The sequence below is a fragment of the Ranitomeya variabilis genome, chromosome 8 (genome assembly GCF_051348905.1).
Source record: "Ranitomeya variabilis isolate aRanVar5 chromosome 8, aRanVar5.hap1, whole genome shotgun sequence".
In the NCBI taxonomy this organism is placed as follows: Eukaryota; Metazoa; Chordata; class Amphibia; order Anura; family Dendrobatidae; genus Ranitomeya; species Ranitomeya variabilis.
Genome location: NC_135239.1, coordinates 7,048,476 through 7,072,862, shown reverse-complemented (window position 1 = coordinate 7,072,862; position 24,387 = coordinate 7,048,476). Strand labels below are relative to the sequence as shown.

General features: G+C 50.1%; 1 protein-coding gene and 1 non-coding gene across 7 annotated transcripts in view; one reads left to right on the top strand and one right to left on the bottom strand.

Annotated features, from left to right (window-relative positions):
* ARMH1 (armadillo like helical domain containing 1) overlaps window positions 1-24,387 on the bottom strand; it is a 108,203-nt gene that overhangs the window by 55,208 nt on the left and 28,608 nt on the right. The window lies entirely within an intron of this gene.
* On the top strand, window positions 22,907-23,021 carry LOC143788958 (U5 spliceosomal RNA). Its single transcript, XR_013218775.1, has one exon. It is a non-coding gene; the product is annotated as a U5 spliceosomal RNA (small nuclear RNA).

Here is a 24,387-nt window from a genome sequence, read left to right as displayed (position 1 = left end):
ACTACTTCTGTATCAGTAACTAATCTATAAACCAATACAAGCACACGGTGGAGCTACTGATGGCGGCACTATAGAAGTGTGCGGGGCAGTGATGTCACCGTGCCCACCAGCCGCTCACTACTTCTGTATCAGTAACAAATCTATAAACCAATACAAGCACACGGTGGAGCTACTGATGGCGGCACTATAGAAGTGTGCGGGGCAGTGATGTCACCGTGCCCACCAGCCGCTCACTACTTCTGTATCAGTAACTAATCTATAAACCAATACAAGCACACGGTGGAGCTACTGATGGCGGCACTATAGGAGTGTGCGGGGCAGTGGTGTCACCGTGCCCACCAGCCACTCACTACTTCTGTATCAGTAACAAATCTATAAACCAATACAAGCACACGGTGGTGCTACTGATGGCGGCACTATAGAAGTGTGCGGGGCAGTGATGTCACCGTGCCCACCAGCCACTCACTACTTCTGTATCAGTAACAAATCTATAAACCAATACAAGCACACGGTGGAGCTACTGATGGCGGCACTATAGAAGTGTGCGGGGCAGTGATGTCACCGTGCCCACCAGACGCTCACTACTTCTGTATCAGTAACTAATCTATAAACCAATACAAGCACACGGTGGAGCTACTGATGGCGGCACTATAGAAGTGTGCGGGGCAGTGATGTCACCGTGCCCACCAGCCGCTCACTACTTCTGTATCAGTAACAAATCTATAAACCAATACAAGCACACGGTGGAGCTACTGATGGCGGCACTATAGAAGTGTGCGGGGCAGTGATGTCACCGTGCCCACCAGCCACTCACTACTTCTGTATCAGTAACTAATCTATAAACCAATACAAGCACACGGTGGAGCTACTGATGGCGGCACTATAGAAGTGTGCGGGGCAGTGATGTCACCGTGCCCACCAGACGCTCACTACTTCTGTATCGCTAACAAATCTATAAACCAATACAAGCACACGGTGGAGCTACTGATGGCGGCACTATAGAAGTGTGCGGGGCAGTGATGTCACCGTGCCCACCAGCCACTCACTACTTCTGTATCGCTAACAAATCTATAAACCAATACAAGCACACGGTGGAGCTACTGATGGCGGCACTATAGAAGTGTGCGGGGCAGTGATGTCACCGTGCCCACCAGCCGCTCACTACTTCTGTATCGGTAACAAATCTATAAACCAATACAAGCACACGGTGGTGCTACTGATGGCGGCACTATAGAAGTGTGCGGGGCAGTGATGTCACCGTGCCCACCAGCCGCTCACTACTTCTGTATCGGTAACAAATCTATAAACCAATACAAGCACACGGTGGTGCTACTGATGGCGGCACTATAGAAGTGTGCGGGGCAGTGATGTCACCGTGCCCACCAGCCGCTCACTACTTCTGTATCAGTAACAAATCTATAAACCAATACAAGCACACGGTGGAGCTACTGATGGCGGCACTATAGAAGTGTGCGGGGCAGTGGTGTCACCGTGCCCACCAGCTGCTCACTACTTCTGTATCAGTAACAAATCTATAAACCAATACAAGCACACGGTGGAGCTACTGATGGCGGCACTATAGAAGTGTGCGGGGTAGTGATGTCACCGTGCCCACCAGACGCTCACTACTTCTGTATCGCTAACAAATCTATAAACCAATACAAGCACACGGTGGAGCTACTGATGGCGGCACTATAGAAGTGTGCGGGGCAGTGATGTCACCGTGCCCACCAGACGCTCACTACTTCTGTATCGGTAACAAATCTATAAACCAATACAAGCACACGGTGGAGCTACTGATGGCGGCACTATAGAAGTGTGCGGGGCAGTGATGTCACCGTGCCCACCAGCCGCTCACTACTTCTGTATCAGTAACTAATCTATAAACCAATACAAGCACACGGTGGAGCTACTGATGGCGGCACTATAGAAGTGTGCGGGGCAGTGATGTCACCGTGCCCACCAGCCACTCACTACTTCTGTATCAGTAACTAATCTATAAACCAATACAAGCACACGGTGGAGCTACTGATGGCGGCACTATAGAAGTGTGCGGGGCAGTGATGTCACCGTGCCCACCAGCCGCTCACTACTTCTGTATCGCTAACAAATCTATAAACCAATACAAGCACACGGTGGTGCTACTGATGGCGGCACTATAGAAGTGTGCGGGGCAGTGATGTCACCGTGCCCACCAGCCACTCACTACTTCTGTATCAATAACTAATCTATAAACCAGTACAAGCACACGGTGGAGCTACTGATGGCGGCACTATAGAAGTGTGCGGGGCAGTGATGTCACCGTGCCCACCAGCCACTCACTACTTCTATATCAGTAACTAATCTATAAACCAATACAAGCACACGGTGGAGCTACTGATGGCGGCACTATAGAAGTGTGCGGGGCAGTGATGTCACCGTGCCCACCAGCCGCTCACTACTTCTGTATCGCTAACTAATCTATAAACCAATACAAGCACACGGTGGTGCTACTGATGGCGGCACTATAGAAGTGTGCGGGGCAGTGATGTCACCGTGCCCACCAGCCACTCACTACTTCTGTATCAGTAACAAATCTATAAACCAATACAAGCACACGGTGGTGCTACTGATGGCGGCACTATAGAAGTGTGCGGGGCAGTGATGTCACCGTGCCCACCAGCCGCTCACTACTTCTGTATCGCTAACAAATCTATAAACCAATACAAGTACACGGTGGAGCTACTGATGGCGGCACTATAGAAGTGTGCGGGGCAGTGATGTCACCGTGCCCACCAGCCGCTCACTACTTCTGTATCAGTAACAAATCTATAAACCAATACAAGCACACGGTGGTGCTACTGATGGCGGCACTATAGAAGTGTGCGGGGCAGTGATGTCACCGTGCCCACCAGCCGCTCACTACTTCTGTATCGCTAACAAATCTATAAACCAATACAAGTACACGGTGGAGCTACTGATGGCGGCACTATAGAAGTGTGCGGGGCAGTGATGTCACCGTGCCCACCAGCCGCTCACTACTTCTGTATCGGTAACTAATCTATAAACCAATACAAGCACACGGTGGAGCTACTGATGGCGGCACTATAGAAGTGTGCGGGGCAGTGATGTCACCGTGCCCACCAGCCGCTCACTACTTCTGTATCAGTAACAAATCTATAAACCAATACAAGCACACGGTGGAGCTACTGATGGCGGCACTATAGAAGTGTGCGGGGCAGTGATGTCACCGTGCCCACCAGCCGCTCACTACTTCTGTATCGGTAACAAATCTATAAACCAATACAAGCACACGGTGGAGCTACTGATGGCGGCACTATAGAAGTGTGCGGGGCAGTGATGTCACCGTGCCCACCAGACGCTCACTACTTCTGTATCAGTAACTAATCTATAAACCAATACAAGCACACGGTGGAGCTACTGATGGCGGCACCATAGAAGTGTGCGGGGCAGTGATGTCACCGTGCCCACCAGCCGCTCACTACTTCTGTATCGCTAACAAATCTATAAACCAATACAAGCACACGGTGGAGCTACTGATGGCGGCACTATAGAAGTGTGCGGGGCAGTGATGTCACCGTGCCCACCAGCCGCTCACTACTTCTGTATCGCTAACAAATCTATAAACCAATACAAGCACACGGTGGAGCTACTGATGGCGGCACTATAGAAGTGTGCGGGGCAGTGATGTCACCGTGCCCACCAGCCGCTCACTACTTCTGTATCAGTAACAAATCTATAAACCAATACAAGCACACGGTGGAGCTACTGATGGCGGCACTATAGAAGTGTGCGGGGCAGTGATGTCACCGTGCCCACCAGCCGCTCACTACTTCTGTATCGCTAACAAATCTATAAACCAATACAAGCACACGGTGGAGCTACTGATGGCGGCACTATAGAAGTGTGCGGGGCAGTGATGTCACCGTGCCCACCAGCCGCTCACTACTTCTGTATCAGTAACTAATCTATAAACCAATACAAGCACACGGTGGAGCTACTGATGGCGGCACTATAGAAGTGTGCGGGGCAGTGATGTCACCGTGCCCACCAGCCGCTCACTACTTCTGTATCGCTAACTAATCTATAAACCAATACAAGCACACGGTGGTGCTACTGATGGCGGCACTATAGAAGTGTGCGGGGCAGTGATGTCACCGTGCCCACCAGCCGCTCACTACTTCTGTATCGCTAACTAATCTATAAACCAATACAAGCACACGGTGGTGCTACTGATGGCGGCACTATAGAAGTGTGCGGGGGCAGTGATGTCACCGTGCCCACCAGCCACTCACTACTTCTGTATCAGTAACAAATCTATAAACCAATACAAGCACACGGTGGTGCTACTGATGGCGGCACTATAGAAGTGTGCGGGGCAGTGATGTCACCGTGCCCACCAGCCGCTCACTACTTCTGTATCGCTAACTAATCTATAAACCAATACAAGCACACGGTGGAGCTACTGATGGCGGCACTATAGAAGTGTGCGGGGCAGTGATGTCACCGTGCCCACCAGCCGCTCACTACTTCTGTATCGCTAACTAATCTATAAACCAATACAAGCACACGGTGGTGCTACTGATGGCGGCACTATAGAAGTGTGCGGGGGCAGTGATGTCACCGTGCCCACCAGCCACTCACTACTTCTGTATCAGTAACAAATCTATAAACCAATACAAGCACACGGTGGTGCTACTGATGGCGGCACTATAGAAGTGTGCGGGGCAGTGATGTCACCGTGCCCACCAGCCGCTCACTACTTCTGTATCAGTAACAAATCTATAAACCAATACAAGCACACGGTGGAGCTACTGATGGCGGCACTATAGAAGTGTGCGGGGCAGTGATGTCACCGTGCCCACCAGCCGCTCACTACTTCTGTATCGGTAACTAATCTATAAACCAATACAAGCACACGGTGGAGCTACTGATGGCGGCACTATAGAAGTGTGCGGGGCAGTGATGTCACCGTGCCCACCAGCCGCTCACTACTTCTGTATCAGTAACAAATCTATAAACCAATACAAGCACACGGTGGAGCTACTGATGGCGGCACTATAGAAGTGTGCGGGGCAGTGATGTCACCGTGCCCACCAGCCGCTCACTACTTCTGTATCGGTAACAAATCTATAAACCAATACAAGCACACGGTGGAGCTACTGATGGCGGCACCATAGAAGTGTGCGGGGCAGTGATGTCACCGTGCCCACCAGCCGCTCACTACTTCTGTATCGGTAACAAATCTATAAACCAATACAAGCACACGGAGGAGCTACTGATGGCGGCACTATAGAAGTGTGCGGGGCAGTGATGTCACCGTGCCCACCAGCCGCTCACTACTTCTGTATCGGTAACTAATCTATAAACCAATACAAGCACACGGTGGAGCTACTGATGGCGGCACTATAGAAGTGTGCGGGGCAGTGATGTCACCGTGCCCACCAGCCGCTCACTACTTCTGTATCAGTAACAAATCTATAAACCAATACAAGCACACGGTGGAGCTACTGATGGCGGCACTATAGAAGTGTGCGGGGGCAGTGATGTCACCGTGCCCACCAGCCGCTCACTACTTCTGAATCGGTAACAAATCTATAAACCAATACAAGCACACGGTGGAGCTACTGATGGCGGCACTATAGAAGTGTGCGGGGCAGTGATGTCACCGTGCCCACCAGCCGCTCACTACTTCTGTATCGGTAACAAATCTATAAACCAATACAAGCACACGGAGGAGCTACTGATGGCGGCACTATAGAAGTGTGCGGGGGCAGTGATGTCACCGTGCCCACCAGCCGCTCACTACTTCTGTATCAGTAACAAATCTATAAACCAATACAAGCACACGGTGGAGCTACTGATAGCGGCACTATAGAAGTGTGCGGGGCAGTGATGTCACCGTGCCCACCAGCCGCTCACTACTTCTGTATCAGTAACAAATCTATAAACCAATACAAGCACACGGTGGAGCTACTGATGGCGGCACTATAGAAGTGTGCGGGGCAGTGATGTCACCGTGCCCACCAGCCGCTCACTACTTCTGTATCAGTAACAAATCTATAAACCAATAGAAGCACACGGTGGAGCTACTGATGGCGGCACTATAGATGTGTGCGGGGCAGTGATGTCACCGTGCCCACCAGCCGCTCACTACTTCTGTATCAGTAACTAATCTATAAACCAATACAAGCACACGGTGGTGCTACTGATGGTGGCACTATAGAAGTGTGCGGGGCAGTGGTGTCACCGTGCCCACCAGCCGCTCACTACTTCTGTATCAGTAACAAATCTATAAACCAGTACAAGCACACGGTGGAGCTACTGATAGCGGCACTATAGATGTGTGCGGGGCAGTGATGTCACCGTGCCCACCAGCCGCTCACTACTTCTGTATCGCTAACAAATCTATAAACCAATACAAGCACACGGTGGAGCTACTGATGGCGGCACTATAGAAGTGTGCGGGGCAGTGATGTCACCGTGCCCACCAGCCGCTCACTACTTCTGTATCAGTAACAAATCTATACACCAATACAAGCACACGGTGGAGCTACTGATGGCGGCACTATAGAAGTGTGCGGGGCAGTGATGTCACCGTGCCCACCAGCCGCTCACTACTTCTGTATCAGTAACAAATCTATAAACCAATACTAGCACACGATGGAGCTACTGATGGCGGCACTATAGAAGTGTGCGGGGCAGTGATGTCACCGTGCCCACCAGCCGCTCACTACTTCTGTATCAGTAACTAATCTATAAACCAATACAAGCACACGGTGGAGCTACTGATAGCGGCACTATAGATGTGTGCGGGGCAGTGATGTCACCGTGCCCACCAGCCGCTCACTACTTCTGTATCGCTAACAAATCTATAAACCAATACAAGCACACGGTGGAGCTACTGATGGCGGCACTATAGAAGTGTGCGGGGCAGTGATGTCACCGTGCCCACCAGACGCTCACTACTTCTGTATCGCTAACAAATCTATAAACCAATACAAGCACACGGTGGAGCTACTGATGGCGGCACCATAGAAGTGTGCGGGGGCAGTGATGTCACCGTGCCCACCAGCCACTCACTACTTCTGTATCGCTAACAAATCTATAAACCAATACAAGCACACGGTGGAGCTACTGATGGCGGCACTATAGAAGTGTGCGGGGCAGTGATGTCACCGTGCCCACCAGACGCTCACTACTTCTGTATCGCTAACAAATCTATAAACCAATACAAGCACACGGTGGAGCTACTGATGGCGGCACTATAGATGTGTGCGGGGCAGTGATGTCACCGTGCCCACCAGACGCTCACTACTTCTGTATCAGTAACAAATCTATAAACCAATACAAGCACACGGTGGAGCTACTGATGGCGGCACTATAGAAGTGTGCGGGGCAGTGATGTCACCGTGCCCACCAGACGCTCACTACTTCTGTATCGGTAACTAATCTATAAACCAATACAAGCACACGGTGGAGCTACTGATGGCGGCACTATAGATGTGTGCGGGGCAGTGATGTCACCGTGCCCACCAGACGCTCACTACTTCTGTATCGGTAACAAATCTATAAACCAATACAAGCACACGGTGGAGCTACTGATGGCGGCACTATAGAAGTGTGCGGGGCAGTGATGTCACCGTGCCCACCAGCCGCTCACTACTTCTGTATCAGTAACTAATCTATAAACCAATACAAGTACACGGTGGAGCTACTGATGGCGGCACTATAGAAGTGTGCGGGGCAGTGATGTCACCGTGCCCACCAGCCGCTCACTACTTCTGTATCAGTAACAAATCTATAAACCAATACAAGCACACGGTGGTGCTACTGATGGCGGCACTATAGAAGTGTGCGGGGCAGTGATGTAACCGTGCCCACCAGCCGCTCACTACTTCTGTATCAGTAACTAATCTATAAACCAGTACAAGCACACGGTGGAGCTACTGATGGCGGCACTATAGAAGTGTGCGGGGCAGTGATGTCACCGTGCCCACCAGCCACTCACTACTTCTGTATCGGTAACTAATCTATAAACCAATACAAGCACACGGTGGTGCTACTGATGGCGGCACTATAGAAGAGTGCGGGGCAGTGATGTCACCGTGCCCACCAGCCGCTCACTACTTCTGTATCGGTAACTAATCTATAAACCAATACAAGCACACGGTGGTGCTACTGATGGCGGCACTATAGAAGTGTGCGGGGCAGTGATGTCACCGTGCCCACCAGACGCTCACTACTTCTGTATCGGTAACTAATCTATAAACCAATACAAGCACACGGTGGAGCTACTGATGGCGGCACTATAGATGTGTGCGGGGCAGTGATGTCACCGTGCCCACCAGACGCTCACTACTTCTGTATCGGTAACAAATCTATAAACCAATACAAGCACACGGTGGAGCTACTGATGGCGGCACTATAGAAGTGTGCGGGGCAGTGATGTCACCGTGCCCACCAGAAGCTCACTACTTCTGTATCGGTAACAAATCTATAAACCAGTACAAGCACACGGTGGAGCTACTGATGGCGGCACTATAGAAGTGTGCGGGGGCAGTGATGTCACCGTGCCCACCAGCCGCTCACTACTTCTGTATCAGTAACAAATCTATAAACCAGTACAAGTACATGGTGGAGCTACTGATGGCGGCACTATAGAAGTGTGCGGGGCAGTGATGTCACCGTGCCCACCAGACGCTCACTACTTCTGTATCGCTAACAAATCTATAAACCAATACAAGTACACGGTGGTGCTACTCATGGCGGCACTATAGAAGTGTGCGGGGCAGTGATGTCACCGTGCCCACCAGCCGCTCACTACTTCTGTATCAGTAACTAATCTATAAACCAGTACAAGTACACGGTGGAGCTACTGATGGCGGCACTATAGAAGTGTGCGGGGCAGTGATGTCACCGTGCCCACCAGCCACTCACTACTTCTGTATCAGTAACAAATCTATAAACCAGTACAAGTACACGGTGGAGCTACTGATGGCGGCACTATAGAAGTGTGCGGGGCAGTGATGTCACCGTGCCCACCAGCCACTCACTACTTCTGTATCAGTAACAAATCTATAAACCAGTACAAGTACACGGTGGAGCTACTGATGGCGGCACTATAGAAGTGTGCGGGGGCAGTGATGTCACCGTGCCCACCAGCCGCTCACTACTTCTGTATCGGTAACTAATCTATAAACCAATACAAGCACACGGTGGTGCTACTGATGGCGGCACTATAGAAGTGTGCGGGGCAGTGATGTCACCGTGCCCACCAGCCGCTCACTACTTCTGTATCGCTAACAAATCTATAAACCAGTACAAGCACACGGTGGTGCTACTGATGGCGGCACTATAGAAGTGTGCGGGGCAGTGATGTCACCGTGCCCACCAGACGCTCACTACTTCTGTATTGGTAACTAATCTATAAACCAATACAAGCACACGGAGGAGCTACTGATGGCGGCACTATAGAAGTGTGCGGGGCAGTGATGTCACCGTGCCCACCAGCCGCTCACTACTTCTGTATCGCTAACAAATCTATAAACCAATACAAGCACACGGTGGAGCTACTGATGGCGGCACTATAGAAGTGTGCGGGGCAGTGATGTAACCGTGCCCACCAGCCGCTCACTACTTCTGTATCGCTAACTAATCTATAAACCAATACAAGCACACGTTGGAGCTACTGATGGCGGCACTATAGAAGTGTGCGGGGCAGTGATGTCACCGTGCCCACCAGCCGCTCACTACTTCTGTATCAGTAACTAATCTATAAACCAGTACAAGCACACGGTGGAGCTACTGATGGCGGCACTATAGAAGTGTGCGGGGCAGTGATGTCACCGTGCCCACCAGCCGCTCACTACTTCTGTATCGGTAACAAATCTATAAACCAATACAAGCACACGGTGGAGCTACTGATGGCGGCACTATAGAAGTGTGCGGGGCAGTGATGTCACCGTGCCCACCAGCCGCTCACTACTTCTGTATCAGTAACAAATCTATAAACCAATACAAGTACACGGTGGAGCTACTGATGGCGGCACTATAGAAGTGTGCGGGGCAGTGATGTCACCGTGCCCACCAGCCGCTCACTACTTCTGTATCAGTAACTAATCTATAAACCAATACAAGCACACGGTGGAGCTACTGATGGCGGCACTATAGAAGTGTGCGGGGCAGTGATGTCACCGTGCCCACCAGACGCTCACTACTTCTGTATCAGTAACTAATCTATAAACCAATACAAGCACACGGTGGTGCTACTGATGGCGGCACTATAGAAGTGTGCGGGGGCAGTGATGTCACCGTGCCCACAAGCCGCTCACTACTTCTGTATCGCTAACTAATCTATAAACCAATACAAGCACACGGTGGAGCTACTGATGGCGGCACTATAGAAGTGTGAGGGGCAGTGATGTCACCGTGCCCACCAGCCGCTCACTACTTCTGTATCAGTAACAAATCTATAAACCAATACAAGTACACGGTGGAGCTACTGATGGCGGCACTATAGATGTGTGCGGGGCAGTGATGTCACCGTGCCCACAAGCCGCTCACTACTTCTGTATCAGTAACTAATCTATAAACCAATACAAGCACACGGTGGTGCTACTGATGGCGGCACTATAGAAGTGTGCGGGGCAGTGATGTCACCGTGCCCACCAGCCACTCACTACTTCTGTATCAGTAACAAATCTATAAACCAGTACAAGTACACGGTGGAGCTACTGATGGCGGCACTATAGAAGTGTGCGGGGCAGTGATGTCACCGTGCCCACCAGCCGCTCACTACTTCTGTATCAGTAACTAATCTATAAACCAATACAAGTACACGGTGGTGCTACTGATGGCGGCACTATAGAAGTGTGCGGGGGCAGTGATGTCACCGTGCCCACCAGCCGCTCACTACTTCTGTATCGCTAACAAATCTATAAACCAATACAAGCACACGGTGGAGCTACTGATGGCGGCACCATAGAAGTGTGCGGGGCAGTGATGTCACCGTGCCCACCAGCCGCTCACTACTTCTGTATCGGTAACAAATCTATAAACCAATACAAGCACACGGTGGTGCTACTGATGGCGGCACTATAGAAGTGTGCGGGGGCAGTGATGTCACCGTGCCCACCAGCCACTCACTACTTCTGTATCAGTAACTAATCTATAAACCAATACAAGCACACGGTGGAGCTACTGATGGCGGCACTATAGAAGTGTGCGGGGCAGTGATGTCACCGTGCCCACCGGCCACTCACTACTTCTGTATCAGTAACTAATCTATAAACCAATACAAGCACACGGTGGAGCTACTGATGGCGGCACTATAGAAGTGTGCGGGGCAGTGATGTCACCGTGCCCACCGGCCACTCACTACTTCTGTATCAGTAACTAATCTATAAACCAATACAAGCACACGGTGGAGCTACTGATGGCGGCACTATAGAAGTGTGCGGGGCAGTGATGTCACCGTGCCCACCAGCCGCTCACTACTTCTGTATCGCTAACTAATCTATAAACCAATACAAGCACACGGTGGAGCTACTGATGGCGGCACTATAGAAGTGTGCGGGGGCAGTGATGTCACCGTGCCCACCAGCCGCTCACTACTTCTGTATCGGTAACAAATCTATAAACCAATACAAGTACACGGTGGAGCTACTGATGGCGGCACTATAGATGTGTGCGGGGCAGTGATGTCACCGTGCCCACCAGCCACTCACTACTTCTGTATCAGTAACAAATCTATAAACCAGTACAAGTACACGGTGGAGCTACTGATGGCGGCACTATAGAAGTGTGCGGGGCAGTGATGTCACCGTGCCCACCAGCCGCTCACTACTTCTGTATCGCTAACAAATCTATAAACCAATACAAGCACACGGTGGAGCTACTGATGGCGGCACTATAGAAGTGTGCGGGGCAGTGATGTCACCGTGCCCACCAGCCGCTCACTACTTCTGTATCGGTAACAAATCTATAAACCAATACAAGCACACGGTGGAGCTACTGATGGCGGCACTATAGAAGTGTGCGGGGCAGTGATGTCACCGTGCCCACCAGACGCTCACTACTTCTGTATCGCTAACAGATCTATAAACCAGTACAAGCACACGGTGGAGCTACTGATGGCGGCACTATAGAAGTGTGCGGGGCAGTGATGTCACCGTGCCCACCAGACGCTCACTACTTCTGTATCAGTAACTAATCTATAAACCAATACAAGCACACGGTGGTGCTACTGATGGCGGCACTATAGAAGTGTGCGGGGGCAGTGATGTCACCGTGCCCACCAGCCGCTCACTACTTCTGTATCGCTAACTAATCTATAAACCAATACAAGCACACGGTGGAGCTACTGATGGCGGCACTATAGAAGTGTGCGGGGCAGTGATGTCACCGTGCCCACCAGCCGCTCACTACTTCTGTATCAGTAACAAATCTATAAACCAATACAAGCACACGGTGGTGCTACTGATGGCGGCACTATAGAAGTGTGCGGGGCAGTGGTGTCACCGTGCCCACCAGCCGCTCACTACTTCTGTATCAGTAACAAATCTATAAACCAATACAAGCACACGGTGGTGCTACTGATGGCGGCACTATAGAAGTGTGCGGGGCAGTGATGTCACCGTGCCCACCAGCCGCTCACTACTTCTGTATCAGTAACAAATCTATAAACCAATACAAGCACACGGTGGAGCTACTGATGGCGGCACTATAGAAGTGTGCGGGGCAGTGATGTCACCGTGCCCACCAGCCGCTCACTACTTCTGTATCAGTAACAAATCTATAAACCAATACAAGCACACGGTGGAGCTACTGATGGCGGCACTATAGAAGTGTGCGGGGCAGTGATGTCACCGTGCCCACCAGCCGCTCACTACTTCTGTATCGCTAACAAATCTATAAACCAATACAAGCACACGGTGGAGCTACTGATGGCGGCACTATAGAAGTGTGCGGGGCAGTGATGTCACCGTGCCCACCAGCCGCTCACTACTTCTGTATCAGTAACAAATCTATAAACCAATACAAGCACACGGTGGAGCTACTGATGGCGGCACTATAGAAGTGTGCGGGGCAGTGATGTCACCGTGCCCACCAGACGCTCACTACTTCTGTATCGGTAACAAATCTATAAACCAATACAAGCACACGGTGGTGCTACTGATGGCGGCACTATAGAAGTGTGCGGGGCAGTGATGTCACCGTGCCCACCAGCCGCTCACTACTTCTGTATCAGTAACTAATCTATAAACCAATACAAGCACACGGTGGTGCTACTGATGGCGGCACTATAGAAGTGTGCGGGGCAGTGATGTCACCGTGCCCACCAGCCGCTCACTACTTCTGTATCGCTAACAAATCTATAAACCAATACAAGCACACGGTGGAGCTACTGATGGCGGCACTATAGAAGTGTGCGGGGCAGTGATGTCACCGTGCCCACCAGCCGCTCACTACTTCTGTATCAGTAACAAATCTATAAACCAATACAAGCACACGGTGGAGCTACTGATGGCGGCACCATAGAAGTGTGCGGGGCAGTGATGTCACCGTGCCCACCAGCCGCTCACTACTTCTGTATCAGTAACAAATCTATAAACCAATACAAGCACACGGTGGTGCTACTGATGGCGGCACTATAGAAGTGTGCGGGGCAGTGATGTCACCGTGCCCACCAGCCGCTCACTACTTCTGTATCGGTAACTAATCTATAAACCAATACAAGCACACGGTGGTGCTACTGATGGCGGCACTATAGAAGTGTGCGGGGCAGTGATGTCACCGTGCCCACCAGCCGCTCACTACTTCTGTATCGCTAACAAATCTATAAACCAATACAAGCACACGGTGGAGCTACTGATGGCGGCACTATAGAAGTGTGCGGGGCAGTGATGTCACCGTGCCCACCAGCCGCTCACTACTTCTGTATCGCTAACAAATCTATAAACCAATACAAGCACACGGTGGAGCTACTGATGGCGGCACTATAGAAGTGTGCGGGGCAGTGATGTCACCGTGCCCACCAGACGCTCACTACTTCTGTATCGGTAACTAATCTATAAACCAATACAAGCACACGGTGGAGCTACTGATGGCGGCACTATAGAAGTGTGCGGGGCAGTGATGTCACCGTGCCCACCAGACGCTCACTACTTCTGTATCAGTAACTAATCTATAAACCAATACAAGCACACGGTGGTGCTACTGATGGCGGCACTATAGAAGTGTGCGGGGCAGTGATGTCACCGTGCCCACCAGACGCTCACTACTTCTGTATCGCTAACAAATCTATAAACCAATACAAGCACACGGTGGAGCTACTGATGGCGGCACTATAGAAGTGTGCGGGGCAGTGATGTCACCGTGCCCACCAGACGCTCACTACTTCTGTATCGCTAACAAATCTATAAACCAATACAAGCACACGGTGGAGCTACTGATGGCGGCACTATAGAAGTGTGCGGGGCAGTGATGTCACCGTGCCCACCAGCCGCTCACTACTTCTGTATCGCTAACAAATCTATAAACCAATACAAGCACACGGTGGAGCTACTGATGGCGGCACTATAGAAGTGTGCGGGGCAGTGATGTCACCGTGCCCACCAGCCGCTCACTACTTCTGTATCGCTAACAAATCTATAAACCAATACAAGCACACGGTGGAGCTACTGATGGCGGCACTATAGAAGTGTGCGGGGCAGTGATGTCACCGTGCCCACCAGCCGCTCACTACTTCTGTATCAGTAACAAATCTATAAACCAATACAAGCACACGGTGGAGCTACTGATGGCGGCACTATAGAAGTGTGCGGGGCAGTGATGTCACCGTGCCCACCAGCCGCTCACTACTTCTGTATCAGTAACTAATCTATAAACCAATACAAGCACACGGTGGAGCTACTGATGGCGGCACTATAGAAGTGTGCGGGGCAGTGATGTCACCGTGCCCACCAGCCGCTCACTACTTCTGTATCGCTAACAAATCTATAAACCAATACAAGCACACGGTGGTGCTACTGATGGCGGCACTATAGAAGTGTGCGGGGCAGTGATGTCACCGTGCCCACCAGCCGCTCACTACTTCTGTATCGGTAACTAATCTATAAACCAATACAAGCACACGGTGGAGCTACTGATGGCGGCACTATAGAAGTGTGCGGGGCAGTGATGTCACCGTGCCCACCAGACGCTCACTACTTCTGTATCGCTAACAAATCTATAAACCAATACAAGCACACGGTGGAGCTACTGATGGCGGCACTATAGAAGTGTGCGGGGCAGTGATGTCACCGTGCCCACCAGCCGCTCACTACTTCTGTATCACTAACAAATCTATAAACCAATACAAGCACACGGTGGAGCTACTGATGGCGGCACTATAGAAGTGTGCGGGGCAGTGATGTCACCGTGCCCACCAGCCGCTCACTACTTCTGTATCGCTAACAAATCTATAAACCAATACAAGCACACGGTGGTGCTACTGATGGCGGCACTATAGAAGTGTGCGGGGCAGTGATGTCACCGTGCCCACCAGCCGCTCACTACTTCTGTAATCGGTAACTAATCTATAAACCAATACAAGCACACGGTGGAGCTACTGATGGCGGCACTATAGAAGTGTGCGGGGCAGTGATGTCACCGTGCCCACCAGCCGCTCACTACTTCTGTATCAGTAACTAATCTATAAACCAATACAAGCACACGGTGGAGCTACTGATGGCGGCACTATAGAAGTGTGCGGGGCAGTGATGTCACCGTGCCCACCAGCCACTCACTACTTCTGTATCAGTAACCAATCTATAAACCAGTACAAGCACACGGTGGAGCTACTGATAGCGGCACTATAGAAGTGTGCGGGGGCAGTGATGTCACCGTGCCCACCAGCCGCTCACTACTTCTGTATCGGTAACAAATCTATAAACCAATACAAGCACACGGTGGAGCTACTGATGGCGGCACTATAGAAGTGTGCGGGGCAGTGATGTCACCGTGCCCACCAGACGCTCACTACTTCTGTATCGCTAACAAATCTATAAACCAATACAAGCACACGGTGGAGCTACTGATGGCGGCACTATAGAAGTGTGCGGGGCAGTGATGTCACCGTGCCCACCAGCCGCTCACTACTTCTGTATCAGTAACTAATCTATAAACCAATACAAGCACACGGGGGAGCTACTGATGGCGGCACTATAGAAGTGTGCGGGGCAGTGATGTCACCGTGCCCACCAGACGCTCACTACTTCTGTATCGCTAACAAATCTATAAACCAATACAAGCACACGGTGGAGCTACTGATGGCGGCACTATAGAAGTGTGCGGGGCAGTGATGTCACCGTGCCCACCAGACGCTCACTACTTCTGTATCGCTAACTAATCTATAAACCAGTACAAGCACACGGTGGAGCTACTGATGGCAGCACTATAGAAGTGTGCGGGGCAGTGATGTCACCGTGCCCACCAGCCACTCACTACTTCTGTATCGGTAACTAATCTATAAACCAATACAAGCACACGGTGGAGCTACTGATGGCGGCACTATAGAAGTGTGCGGGGCAGTGATGTCACCGTGCCCACCAGCCGCTCACTACTTCTGTATCGCTAACAAATCTATACACCAATACAAGCACACGGTGGTGCTACTGATGGCGGCACCATAGAAGTGTGCGGGGCAGTGATGTCACCGTGCCCACCAGCCGCTCACTACTTCTGTATCAGTAACTAATCTATAAACCAATACAAGTACACGGTGGAGCTACTGATGGCGGCACTATAGAAGTGTGCGGGGCAGTGATGTCACCGTGCCCACCAGACGCTCACTACTTCTGTATCAGTAACAAATCTATAAACCAATACAAGCACACGGTGGTGCTACTGATGGCGGCACTATAGAAGTGTGCGGGGCAGTGATGTCACCGTGCCCACCAGCCGCTCACTACTTCTGTATCAGTAACAAATCTATAAACCAATACAAGTACACGGTGGAGCTACTGATGGCGGCACTATAGAAGTGTGCGGGGCAGTGGTGTCACCGTGCCCACCAGACGCTCACTACTTCTGTATCAGTAACAAATCTATAAACCAATACAAGTACACGGTGGAGCTACTGATGGCGGCACTATAGAAGTGTGCGGGGCAGTGATGTCACCGTGCCCACCAGCCGCTCACTACTTCTGTATCAGTAACAAATCTATACACCAATACAAGCACACGGTGGAGCTACTGATGGCGGCACTATAGAAGAGTGCGGGGCAGTGATGTCACCGTGCCCACCAGCCGCTCACTACTTCTGTATCGGTAACTAATCTATAAACCAATACAAGCACACGGTGGAGCTACTGATGGCGGCACTATAGAAGTGTGCGGGGCAGTGATGTCACCGTGCCCACCAGCCGCTCACTACTTCTGTATCAGTAACAAATCTATAAACCAATACAAGTACACGGTGGAGCTACTGATGGCGGCACTATAGAAGTGTGCGGGGGCAGTGATGTCACCGTGCCCACCAGACGCTCACTACTTCTGTATCGGTAACTAATCTATAAACCAATACAAGCACACGGTGGAGCTACTGATGGCGGCACTATAGAAGTGTGCGGGGCAGTGATGTCACCGTGCCCACCAGCCGCTCACTACTTCTGTATCAGTAACAAATCTATAAACCAATACAAGCACACGGTGGAGCTACTGATGGTGGCACTATAGATGTGTGCGGGGCAGTGATGTCACCGTGCCCACCAGCCGCTCACTACTTCTGTATCGGTAACTAATCTATAAACCAATACAAGCACACGGTGGAGCTACTGATGGCGGCACTATAGAAGTGTGCGGGGCAGTGATGTCACCGTGCCCACCAGCCGCTCACTACTTCTGTATCAGTAACAAATCTATAAACCAATACAAGCACACGGTGGAGCTACTGATGGCGGCACTATAGAAGTGTGCGGGGCAGTGATGTCACCGTGCCCACCAGCCGCTCACTACTTCTGTATCAGTAACAAATCTATAAACCAATACAAGTACACGGTGGAGCTACTGATGGCGGCACTATAGAAGTGTGCGGGGCAGTGGTGTCACCGTGCCCACCAGCCGCTCACTACTTCTGTATCGCTAACAAATCTATAAACCAATACAAGCACACGGTGGTGCTACTGATGGCGGCACTATAGAAGTGTGTGGGGCAGTGATGTCACCGTGCCCACCAGCCGCTCACTACTTCTGTATCGGTAACTAATCTATAAACCAATACAAGCACACGGTGGAGCTACTGATGGCGGCACTATAGAAGTGTGCGGGGCAGTGATGTCACCGTGCCCACCGGCCACTCACTACTTCTGTATCAGTAACAAATCTATAAACCAATACAAGCACACGGTGGAGCTACTGATGGCGGCACTATAGAAGTGTGCGGGGCAGTGATGTCACCGTGCCCACCAGCCGCTCACTACTTCTGTATCAGTAACTAATCTATAAACCAATACAAGCACACGGTGGAGCTACTGATGGCGGCACTATAGAAGTGTGCGGGGCAGTGATGTCACCGTGCCCACCAGCCACTCACTACTTCTGTATCAGTAACTAATCTATAAACCAATACAAGCACACGGTGGTGCTACTGATGGCGGCACTATAGAAGTGTGCGGAGCAGTGATGTCACCGTGCCCACCAGCCGCTCACTACTTCTGTATCAGTAACTAATCTATAAACCAATACAAGCACACGGTGGTGCTACTGATGGCGGCACTATAGAAGTGTGCGGGGCAGTGATGTCACCGTGCCCACCAGACGCTCACTACTTCTGTATCAGTAACTAATCTATAAACCAATACAAGCACACGGTGGAGCTACTGATGGCGGCACTATAGAAGTGTGCGGAGCAGTGATGTCACCGTGCCCACCAGCCGCTCACTACTTCTGTATCAGTAACAAATCTATAAACCAATACAAGCACACGGTGGAGCTACTGATGGCGGCACTATAGATGTGTGCGGAGCAGTGATGTCACCGTGCCCACCAGCCGCTCACTACTTCTGTATCAGTAACAAATCTATAAACCAATACAAGCACACGGTGGTGCTACTGATGGCGGCACTATAGAAGTGTGCGGGGCAGTGATGTCACCGTGCCCACCAGACGCTCACTACTTCTGTATCAGTAACTAATCTATAAACCAATACAAGCACACGGTGGAGCTACTGATGGCGGCACTATAGAAGTGTGCGGGGCAGTGATGTCACCGTGCCCACCAGACGCTCACTACTTCTGTATCGCTAACAAATCTATAAACCAATACAAGCACACGGTGGAGCTACTGATGGTGGCACTATAGAAGTGTGCGGGGCAGTGATGTCACCGTGCCCAGCAGCCGCTCACTACTTCTGTATCAGTAACAAATCTATAAACCAATACAAGCACACGGTGGAGCTACTGATGGCGGCACTATAGAAGTGTGCGGGGCAGTGATGTCACCGTGCCCACCAGACGCTCACTACTTCTGTATCGCTAACAAATCTATAAACCAATACAAGCACACGGTGGAGCTACTGATGGCGGCACTATAGAAGTGTGCGGGGCAGTGATGTCACCGTGCCCACCAGACGCTCACTACTTCTGTATCGCTAACAAATCTATAAACCAGTACAAGTACACGGTGGAGCTACTGATGGCGGCACTATAGAAGTGTGCGGGGCAGTGATGTCACCGTGCCCACCAGACGCTCACTACTTCTGTATCAGTAACAAATCTATACACCAATACAAGCACACGGTGGAGCTACTGATGGCGGCACTATAGAAGTGTGCGGGGCAGTGATGTCACCGTGCCCACCAGCCGCTCACTACTTCTGTATCAGTAACAAATCTATACACCAATACAAGCACACGGTGGTGCTACTGATGGCGGCACTATAGAAGTGTGCGGGGCAGTGATGTCACCGTGCCCACCAGCCGCTCACTACTTCTGTATCGGTAACAAATCTATAAACCAATACAAGCACACGGTGGAGCTACTGATGGCGGCACTATAGAAGTGTGCGGGGCAGTGATGTCACCGTGCCCACCAGCCACTCACTACTTCTGTATCGCTAACAAATCTATAAACCAATACAAGTACACGGTGGAGCTACTGATGGCGGCACTATAGAAGTGTGCGGGGGCAGTGATGTCACCGTGCCCACCAGCCGCTCACTACTTCTGTATCGCTAACAGTAACCTCTCTCTCTCTCTCTCTCTCTCTCTTTCCTATCTTCTGCCTTTTCCACATTAATGTCTTTCCCTTTCTTTCTCCCATTTTCCAATTTAGCACCGTTCCCTCCATGACCACAGTCTGCCTCCTCATCTTCACTCTTGACCTCTTCTTTCCTCTTTCCACACTCCTTTCATCTTCACTTCTTCCTCCAGATTCTCAAAAGCAAAATCCCGTTTTTCCATTGATCATTTTCCCCAACAAGAAACTCTTCTCCTTTTTTCATCCAAACCAGAACCCTCCATTTACTGTTCCAAACTGCAGTTTTATTCAGATTGTTCTCCTTAACGTTCCCCATATTGTCCGTGCCTTCAAATACCGAAGAACAACTTCCTCGTCCATGAGCGGATCGTCCGTAGACAATTAGACTCCTCGGTTCCCAACTATTAATCCACCAAAACCTCACGCCGCGCCCCAAGAATATGCAGACACTTCTCCTGAGAGATTCCGGCATGAAGCCCAGTCTCCAGCAGACGCAGATCGCGCTCCTCGTCCAGCAGGCTTCCTTGTGCTTTCCCTCAGAGGAATCTTCCAGAACCCCATGTTACCACCATTTGTCCTCAGCTGCCTCCCGTTGCCCAATGACTAATCGGCGACCTAACAGCAGCAGAGAGTGAAGCGATTCCCCCACATCAAGGAGCCAGGTAGCGAACCTTGCGCCATGACCGAGGACGCAAACACTACATCACTTGATCTGAACCCCCTAATGACCGCCAATACGCCTTTTATCGGCACTGAGAAATAAGTGTATCGCATCCCCTAGTGTTGACCCTAGAGAACATGATTCGGGGCGGTTTTTACCATCCCCGTCACGTGATTACCATTATTCACCGAACAACAGCGATCACATGAAAGAAAAAAAGTCCAGTTTTCCATTCATTTCTCTATCCTCAGAAATGATCTAGCATACCAGAGGAGAGAGAAATGGGGTCCCCCAAGCACCCCCGGTACCTCCGCCATCCCCGGATCCTCCAGCTCTGTCCCCCATGTCATCTTCCCAGGAGAAAATGGCAGGCGCATGTGCAGTACGCCCGCTGAGAGCTCCTGGCCGGCAAAAAGAGGAGATTTTTCCTAATGGTTCATTATGATCACTGTGACAGACCCCATCACAGTGAACAAAATAAAAAAAATAGTAAATCAACCCCCCCTTTGCCACCACCGTAGGTAAAAATAATAAAACACAGTTGTTGTTTTTTTAAATTCTATTCTTTGCAGGTAGTGTTAGGGATGGGGTTGTGGTTAGGACGGGGTTAGGCTGGTTTCACACTTGCGTTTTGATCTGCAGCGTTTTAAAAAAAAACGCATGTGGTGGAAAAAACGCATGTAAACGCGTTTAAACGCTGCGTTTTTGCATGCAGAAAAAAAATGCGGTGTTTTGCCGCGTTTACATGCGTTTTTCCTGCGTTTGCGTTTTTTAAACGCATGCTGAGAAGTGTGTGACAGCTGTCAATCATCAAAATCAACTAGAAAACCCACTATAAACAGAAATAGCTAGGGTTAGGGTTAGGGTTAGGATCCCTAGGGTTAGGGTTAGGATCCCTAGGGTTAGGGTTAAGGTTTTCTTTTGTTTAGGGTTAGGGTTTTCTTGTGTTTTCTTGTGTTTTTCTATAAAAACGCATGCGTTTACATAGACAGCAATACATTTTTTTGCCGCGAATGTTTTTTTTGCGGCAAAAAAACGCCGCTAGAAATTACTACAGGTTGCATTTCTGCAACTAAACGCACGCGCCAAAAAATGCATGTGTTGCCGAAAACGCGTCAAAACGCATGCTAAAAAACGCATGCGTTTTTAATGTTAAGTATAGAAAAAAAACGCCGCTAGAAATTACTACAGGTTGCATTTCTGCAACTAAACGCACGCGTCAAAAAACGCATGTGTTGCCGAAAACGCGTCAAAACGCATGCTAAAAAACGCATGCGTTTTTAATGTTAAGTATAGAAAAAAAACGCATGCGTTTTTTAGCGCTAAAACGCTGCAGATCAAAACGCAAGTGTGAAACCAGCCTTAGGCTCCGTTCACATTTGCGGTCAGCGCCGCAGCGTCGGGCGCCGCAGCGTCGCCGCATGCATCATGCGCCCCTATATTTAACATGGGGGCGCATGGACATGCGTTGTGCTGCGTTTTGCGCCGCATGGCCGCAAGCGTTGGACGCAAGAAACGCTTCAAGTTGCATTTTTTTGCGTCCAACTTTCGGCCAAAAAGGACGCATGCGGCGCAAAACGCAGCATTTTAGCGTGCGTTTTGCCGCGTTTTTGTTTGCGTTGTGCGCTGCGGCGCCGACGCTGCGGCGCACAACGCAAATGTGAACGTAGCCTTAGTGTTGATTTTGTGATTGTGGTGTTGGGCTTCGGGATCAGAGCTTTGGACAATGGTCTGAGGACACATGGGAAGAAACCTACAGCCATGTGACGCCCCGCCTCCTGCTGTGATTTGCATATCCCCCAGGATGCACCTGGCCCGTCCTCAGAATTGTAACATTTCTTTCTTTATTTCCATTAGTTTTTGTAGTACAGTTCAGTAACAGATCAGATACATTGTGTCCGGGGGCCGGAGAACGTGACCCCACAGTCCATCCCGGGGCCGTCCTCTCCGCGGGGGGGATGAGCGCAGCGCAGGCCCCGGGTGACGCCGGCCGCTCTCCTCTCTATACTCTGGTTTCTCTTCAGATCGAATAAATCTTTCGCCTTTTACTAAAGATTTCCGTGGAGAGGAACAATTATGAGTTTCGTGTAATTTTTTGATGCCCGGCGCTCGCTGGGCTCCTGCACTGGTGAATGACAGAAGTGACTGGGAACACTGGGGCCATTTTTACTTCCTAGTGATGGAGACAATTGTTGTCTCTTTATGAGGTTATAACTCTGGAGCTTTCATGAATCCTGGCGATTCTGAGATTGTTTGCCCGTGACATATTGTATTTCATGTTAGTGGTAACATTTCTTCGATATGACTTGCAGTTATTGAAAAAAAATGGAAATTTGGCAAAAATTCAGAAAATTTTGCAATTTTCAAACTTTTAATTTTTGTGTCCTTAAATCAGAGAGTGATGTCACACAAAACAGTTAATAACTCCTGTACTAGAAAGCGGGAAAACAATTCTAAGTTCGGTGAAATTGCAAAAAAAGTGCAATCCCACAGTTGTTTTTTGTTTGGCTTGTTTCCTAGGTTCACTAAATGCTAAAACTGAGCTGCTATTATGATTCTCCAGGTCATTACGAGTTCATAGACACCAAACATGACTAGGTTATTTTTTATCTAAGTGGTAAAAAAAAATTCCAAACTTTTGTTAAAAAAAAAAAAAAATGGCGTCATTTTCAGATACCCGTAGCGTCTCCATTTTTCGTGATCTGGGGTTGGGTGACGGCTTATTTTTTGCGTGCCGAGCTGACGTTTTTAATAGCATTTTGGTGCAGATACGTTCTTTTGATCGCCCGTTATTGCATTTTAATGCAATGTCGCAGCGACCAAAAAAAACCCGTAATTCTGGCGTTTTGACTTTTTTTCTCGCTACGCCGTTTAGCGATCAGGTTAATCCATTTTTTATTGATAGATCGGGCGATTCTGAATGCAGCGATACCAAATATGTGTAGGTTTGATTCTTTTATTGTTTTATTTTGAATGGAGAGAAAGGAGGGTGATTGAAACTTTTATTTATTTAAAAAAAAAAAACTTTTTTTTTTTTACTTTTGCCATGCTTCAATAGCCTCCATGGGAAACTAGAAGCTGCTATAACCCGATGGGCTCCGCTACATACAGGTGATGATCAGATCGCTCCTATGTAGTAGAATTACTCACTTGCTATGAGCGCCGACCACCGGGCGCAAGCTGCCACTGACAACCATAGAGGTCTCCAGGAGACCTCCGGTTGTCATGCGAACACACCGGTTGTTAGGAGTCGAGTTCCTAGCGCTGCGCAGGGGGAATCTTGAACCATCTCCGCTGCGGTCTCCCATTCTACATCAGCTGCAGTGGAGCCTGCTCAGCAGAGACGTCGGTCCCAGCGTCTCGCTCAGCCTGATACTGTGCAAAGGGTTACTGCTGCCTTTCCAGGCTCTGCTGTTGTAGCCTGCACTGGTCAGCGAGCAGGCTTTTCTGGGACTAAGTCCTGCTTTGCACACACTGAGCATGCC